The sequence below is a fragment of the Ooceraea biroi genome, chromosome 1, assembly GCF_003672135.1.
Source record: "Ooceraea biroi isolate clonal line C1 chromosome 1, Obir_v5.4, whole genome shotgun sequence".
Lineage (NCBI taxonomy): Eukaryota > Metazoa > Arthropoda > Insecta > Hymenoptera > Formicidae > Ooceraea > Ooceraea biroi.
In genome coordinates this window covers 1,357,086-1,363,498 of record NC_039506.1, presented here as the reverse complement: position 1 = coordinate 1,363,498, position 6,413 = coordinate 1,357,086, and the positions used below count along the sequence as shown (strand labels likewise).

The 6,413-nt window shown below is 36.0% G+C and overlaps 1 long non-coding RNA gene across 2 annotated transcripts; it reads right to left on the bottom strand.

The window, feature by feature from the left end:
- Positions 1-430: 430 nt before the first annotated feature.
- On the bottom strand, positions 431-5,198 carry LOC105286780. Of its 2 annotated transcripts, XR_003406915.1 has the most exons (3): positions 5,074-5,198; positions 818-1,008; positions 431-465 (listed from the first exon to the last, which is right to left on the bottom strand). It is a non-coding gene; the product is annotated as an uncharacterized LOC105286780 (long non-coding RNA). The 2 variants fall into 2 exon arrangements; XR_895309.3 differs by lacking the exon at positions 431-465 and having other exon boundaries at positions 710-1,008.
- Positions 5,199-6,413: the final 1,215 nt, after the last annotated feature.

The window sequence follows — 6,413 nt, the reverse complement described above, 5'->3', positions numbered from 1 at the left end:
ATTTATGAATAATTAATAATGGTGATAATCGATTGCATAATCATTGTTCGTATAATTATGTGATAATTATTGATACAATAATCAGAATTTCCAATAACTACCGTTTGATTTATCATGTGCATCAATGAAAGTCAACTACTAATCTGTCGCATACAGATTTTTCTTTATCATGCATTTTATTATGATCATCGATTGATCTTCCTAGACATCTATAAGATAATCTATAAGATAAAAGTCACGCGATAAAAGCGGAAATAAAAGTTTATACGTCAGATATGGGTACATGCCAATATGTACTTTATTGCACTGCAATATCACATGTTCACGAATACATAAAGTTATCAGAGGTTTAATACAGTGATATAAATATATCTGATTTAAAATTCTGTTAATTTCACTTTTTATCAAGACAAAAATTTATGTCCTTGATTTATTTATCTTGCCTTGAATAATATAAATCTTTGCCTTGAAATAAAACAACGAAATTAAAAAAATTGTATCGCTTTCCATTTAACAACTATTATAGCCTGAGTGAGAGAGAGAGAGAGAGAATATTTTCGTTTTTATTTTAAGATATTCCAGAATCAACTCTTAAAATTATTACGGTTGATGTTACCAAGATACTCTATATATAGGACTTGGATATTACAATGTGTGTGTAATTTATTCATATTTCTTCTATTTTTATCTTAATATGTTAATTTTTATCTTTTCGCATTAATTATAATAACTTTATATTAATGTTTTTATGAAATGGAAATGCGATAGCTTAGTTTTAGTTTGTCAATTTTATTGAACAAGTGCTGTTTGTACTTACCTGAAATGTAATCGCAGCTGCGAATCAAAACTCGACGATATCGATTTGTGGTGGAACCATTCTTACGTAATCGCAACGTGGGGACATCGTGGTGGATGGCACGTTCGCCTTTCCGCGACCGTATCCGAAGATTGCCCATATAATATAGAAGTTCGCGTGTGCACGCAGCAGTTCGAATCTCTTTTTAATCTCTGAAATTCAATGTCTATATCATGAATACAATCTTAGTTTTGCGGTATCAGTAGTGATCTCGATCAACTATCAAATATTTTGGCAACTTAATTACACTTTGACCAGTATAATAACATAATTTCATGATCGAAATGCTTAGCTGACTTATGAGATATTTACCGTTATAATATGTCTCATCGTCTTTTCTGCTATTTTGATATTTATATTTTATTGTAGAACAATTAATTTGAGTTATAAATTTTAGAAAGGAAAATATAAATTTATATGTAAATTCAAAATTTTTATATAGAATTAAATTATAAATCACACACACACGTATTTACTTTTTCCTTCGTTAATGCATTATATCTTTTTACTAGAAATAGTATAAAATGATAGTAAAATAAATTTTGCTTCTTCAAATAACAGTCCTGTTTGCATTTAATAATTGTAATTCATGTGATTACTGTCTTTTTTTAAAATTGGATTGGATCTGCAGAAAAGACAATATTCTGACAACATGACCAAAAGTTTGCAAAATTATTCTTGAACTGACTGTACCGCAAGATTTATCTGTATAGCGAGACGTGAGTAAAAAAAGAAAAACAATTTTGGTTACAGTGCATTTGCGCCGCGTATTTTGGTCTTAGCTAGTTACATAGGCCCATCCGGGAGATCCTGGAGCTAGCTAGTCTACGAAAATTCTGCGCTAAATGTAGTTCTCTAACTACTAGCTGCCTATTCGACATATGATCCCGTCGAATAACGACATGAGCGTTACATAAAAAAGTATACGAGGAAGTATGTGAGAAAGACGATTTCTTCTTTCATATCGTTTTCTCATTTACTTTTAATTATCAAATCTTTTCCTTTGAGTTGTATACATGCAACTATTTATTTTTGATAGCATTAATTTAAATAATATAATCTAAAAAAGCATAACAATAGTATAATAATGTAAAAAAATATAATAGAATGGACAAAATAATTATTTGTTATAATTACTCGTTTTCTGACTTTTTGACAACATGCGAATACTCCGTCGAAAGAAGGAATTATCTTTTGAAACGATATTTATCGACCCATCGGCAGGACCTTATGCACCGACCTAATATATTGTCAAGGACATGGCTCTCACTACCATAAAATTTTAGCCGTCGCTCGTTGTTTATTACAAAATTATGAATAATCGAAATCGGCGAGGTCGCCCTTAATCTTAACATCAACAATAAGATTAAATTATAAATATAATAATTTAGAAATGTTTTCTAACAATTTTATACATAGAATTGCAGGTTTCCTTTGTTTATTATGCCGGTAATTCTAACAAGCAAGAAGATAGAATGACTAGCCATGATAATCATTAAATTAATTAAGCTAAACTTTGGACCTCGGAGAAGCTTACCGATTTTACGCATATGAATTTCGGGGACGAGGAACAAACACATTGTATTAAGAGAGAAAATTCCCCTGCTTGGCAGAGACCGCTAAACTCAACGCCTACAGGCCATTGGCTCTTGTCCTGCTTTAAGACTCATCGCGTCAGAGTCGCGTTTATGACATAACGCGTCAGCCGGTACTTGGCGAGATATTCCGGCAAGATATTTGGCGGATAAGAATGCCTCTCTTATTTCCCTCGATCGCGCATGTCTCATGCAACAACGAGGTCACGGTCAGCAAACTTCGACTCACTGTTTCTTTCTGCCTGACTGCCCCCGTTACGTTTAAACAACAGATGAGATACGATTGCGACCAAATGATAAAGATGTCTTTTCACATATTCTTTCTTTTCGAGATATAAGAATTGTAATACGATATAATTGTATCGAAATCGTGTGTAAGTGCGATTTATCGTATGTCTCTTGAATCTTCTCACGGATCTTCTAAATTTGTAACTGACAAGAAACGAGTATACTCTGTTCCGTAAATGTTAGCAGACGTGCGTAATACATACAAATGTATTTAGCATTGACGATAGTTTCTCTTAGTTTATGCCAGATTCAAAATTAGTTTTACCTATATTTTGTTACATCCTATTCGAACAATTTTGTGAACCTTTTAATACATTTTTAATAAATATTTTACTTTCTTTGCGGTCATTCAACATTTTCACTTGATGTATGACAATTTAATCACAAACGGTGTAATTTTAATTGCACGAAACGCGATCCGGATGTTTTCACTGAAATATCGCCAACATGTTGTCTCTCGGATCTAACTGGCTCTAAGGCAATTTATTGACTTGTTTTTTCGAAACTCCAAAATAGACGCGTCGATATTGTGTCACTAAGCCGTGTTCAAGCAAATATTGGCTCTACTCTCTCTTACGCATCCCTTTAAGGAATTATGAAAATCAATGCAACGATGAATGAATAATGCAATGAATGTAATAACGATAAAACTATAAATGAAATCATCGCAACTTTGTTATTAAACTTTTGCCCCCATTAAAACTTGAAAAATTAACATTGAAATTTACTGATACCATAAAATTCATATCATGCTCATTCTGACTTAATATTCGCCTTTTGAGTTTGAGTTTAACGTTTCAGTAATTGTGTCTCAAAATTCGTGTCTCAAACTGAAATTGACATTTAATTTTATTTTTTCTAAACTCCATTTGCCTTTTCAATATTCTCAATACCCTTAAAACCGCGATCTTTAAATTCATCTCGGTGAAAAGATCCATCTCGGAGGGACATCTCATAGAAAGCGTAGTAGATAACTCGTCGAACGAACGATTATCCGTACATATATAGGAATAATCATACGAAGCGAGAGTGGCACGCGGATGAGAGGCTGTCGATGTAGCGAGAGGGTTTTAATCCTCCCTGGATAGTCTTATTGGTGCGCGACAGGGAGAAGATAGGTAGGTATGTGGGTAGTTTGGTATTGATCTACTCGCGGGCGACCTTTAGTTCTCTCTCTCCATCATGACGGGGGTGGAAACGGGGATACCGGCTGGCGCGACCTAGAGCAACCTGAGCGAGCGCACAGCTGATTTCGTAACGCGGCACCCCCGGAATCTCCCAGCGTTCTCCGGAAACCGATCCGCCACGTTGATTCGTCGGATGACCCACATATGATATCGAAACGATGGAACGTCGCGGAATCGAACTGATTTTAAAAGGATTAAAATAATTTTGCAAAAAAGTTTTGTTTAATTAAAGGACGAAAATTTTCTTTTCTCTTTAATATAAATGTTTAATCACGTTCGTAGAATAAAGATTGCACAACTGGATAGAGATACAACGTGTCTCACCGTGTAATGAACCGCAAAGAATATTATTGAGTTGTAACATATATTCCTGTTTTTTTAGTGTTTTTAATAATATTAAATATATATATTCGTTATTAAAAACACTAAAAAGACAGGACGAATATATGTTACGAATAGTACGTTCGACAATGAAAAGTCGGCAAGCTCGAAGTTCGCTACCGATATGGTCGCAAGGCTAGACCTTGGCCTTGATCGAATTAGAGGGAGTCGGTCGATCTATTCCACGATTTATGATAAAGAGCAAATGCTCTTTTTTTGTCTTTTTACCGTCGTTGATGCCTCTCATATGCACAGTGTATATGTATATCAGGAATTGAAAAATTACAATATTCTTCAGATTTTGTGATATGTTACAGAATTTTATATAAAATATCTAAAAGTATTCTGTTGATATACCAATCACCAATATCCAATAATGTTTGTAAAATAATCATCTCAATTATATTAATTTTGATTTGAATTTAATATCTTAATAATTTTAATATTAATTTATTTCGAGATTCATAAATTGATATGCACCTTATTTATTTTATTTACATTTACATTATATTTTCTAGAATAAAAGATATGATTGATATAAATTTTATAATATCAAAAATAATATGGAAAACAGCTCTATACACATGTACATGCGTGCGTGCGTGTGTGTAGAAGATATTGAATATCATCGAACATATATATTTATTATATCTCGATTTATTCTACTTTTCCGTACTTTTAGTATGCTTTTCTAATTTTTATTCTTCCCTATTTTTTCAACCAGTATTTTAATTTGAACAATATAATAAATAACATGACAACTAACCTGATGTAGTAGGAAAATTGAATAGATTGAATAGATTAAAAAGTGAGAGACAGGAAGAGACAATTCAGTAGGCACGATCATTTCATGACGGATATCGAGGAAATGCGCTGTCTACGTACGGCAAATCCGTTGTAACGGAATCTTATGCGGAAGGGGGCCTCAGGTAGCAACCGAGAAAACTTTTCTGGCCGCGCGCGCCGCAGAAATAGCGGAACGCCGGAACACGGAGCGCGAAACGGGTTGAGTGGGGGTTGCAAGGAGAACGGCGATTGGCCGACGCCGGGAGGAGAGGCTCTCGGCGGCGAGCGGATTCCGCGCCGCGCCACTTCGTTTCCGGCTCGCGGGTTGTACGTGCGTAGTTCGCGGATCCAAGGTGCGCCTCCCGATCGCTCCTCGATCTTTCATCGTTCGTACGTACGTCGCCTTCAGGTGAGTCATAAGTAGCGATCCTTTCGTTTCTACTCGCGCGATCTGCCGTCCCGTCACAATTCCGGAAATTTCGTAAGAAGTCCGGCGGACCCTTTCACGTGAGATGGTCGGTTTTCCGACGATCTCCAAGCATAACCGCCTTCCGGCAAATCGGCCTTCTCTTCAGGGTTAATTCGTCTGTAATAAGTCAACTAGAATTTATTACGAACGATTCAATCGATCGTATCGCTCGCGCGAGATTATCAGTGGATGATTCAGCCTGGAATCGTAACGTTTCGTCTCGCGAGCGGAACGAAAAGCGAGCGAGCGGCAAGAAGACAATAGCTTGTCAGGGTTTTGCCTAACGTGTACGGGTTTTGCCAGCGTTCCTTTCGGTTCCGTTACCAAGTTGCTGTTGGCTTAACGCGAGCCTCCTCGGGCTCAGAATACTCGAAGGGAGACGGTCGCGTCTCAACCGATAATTTCTGTACGATCTTCGATAGCAAATGGAGGTAAATAACGATATTCGCAATAGTTGTTTGTGAAATAAAACGTGACGATCAGCATCGAGTCCTTTGTTGCTCTGACAGCGGCGATGGAAACGAGAACTCTTGCTGATTACGATCCCTGCATCGAATGAGAGACAGTTGTTTGTTCGAGACTCAAAGATCCTCGTAATTGCTCATAACAAGTCTCCATCTCGTGAAAATCGATCAGCTTGAAGTCACCGCTTAGTAATGGCGAAACGAGATGAATTTCGGGACTTGAGGCGTTTACGTAACAGGATAAGAATGACAATTGATAAAGCGTGCCGATGTTCATGTGCTGAATGCTGTTCGCTGTTGAAAACTTATTTTTACTTTTGTGGATTGGATGAAAAGTTCATTTTCTCCTGCTTTATCGATGTAATTACTTATTTTATTAATTTTATT